Here is a 931-nt window from a genome sequence, read left to right as displayed (position 1 = left end):
AAGTTTCAGCCAAAGATGGAGAAGCTCTATACAGTCAGCAAAAACAAGACCAGGAGCTGACTGTGGCTCAGACCATGAACTCCTTATTGCCAAATTCAGACTTAAATTGAAGAAAGTACGGAAAACCACTAGACCATTCAGGTATGACCTAAATCAAATCCCTTATGATTATACAGTGGAAGTGAGAAATAGATTTAAGGGCCTAGATCTGATAGATGGAGTGCCTGATGAACTATGGATGGAGGTTCATGACATTGTACAGGAGATAGGGTCAAGACCATCCCCATGGAAAAAAAATGCAAAAAAGCAAAATGGCTGTCTGGGGAGGCCTTACAAATAGCTGTGAAAAGAAGAGAAGTGAAAAGCAAAGGAGAAAAGGAAAGGTATAAACATCTGAATGCAGAGTTCCAAAGAATAGCAAGAAGAGATAAGAAAGCCTTCTTCAGTGATCAATGCAAAGAAATAGAGGAAAACAACAGAATGCGAAAGACTAGGGATCTCTTCAAGAAAATCAGAGATACCAAAGGAACACTTCATGCAAAGATGGGCTCGATAAAGGACAGAAATGGTATGGACCTAACAGAAGCAGAAGATATTAAGAATGTGGCAAGAATACACAGAAGAACTGTACAAAAAAGATCTTCACGACCCAGATAATCACGATGGTGTGATCACTCACCTAGAGCCAGACATCCTGGAATGTGAAGTCAAGTGGGCCTTAGAAAGCATTACTAGGAACAAAGCTAGTGGAGGTGATGGAATTCCAGTTGAGCTATTCCAAATCCTGAAAGATGATGCTTTGAAAGTGCTGCACTCAATATGCCAGCAAATTTGGAAAACTCAGCAGTGGCCACAGGACTGGAAAAGGTCAGTTTTCATTCCAATCCCAAAGAAAGGCAATGCCAAAGAATGCTCAAACTACTGCACAATT

This window comes from Bison bison, unplaced genomic scaffold (assembly GCF_000754665.1).
Source record: "Bison bison bison isolate TAMUID 2011002044 unplaced genomic scaffold, Bison_UMD1.0 scf7180017864189, whole genome shotgun sequence".
Taxonomy (NCBI): domain Eukaryota; kingdom Metazoa; phylum Chordata; class Mammalia; order Artiodactyla; family Bovidae; genus Bison; species Bison bison.
Note: the sequence above shows the minus strand (reverse complement) of the source record.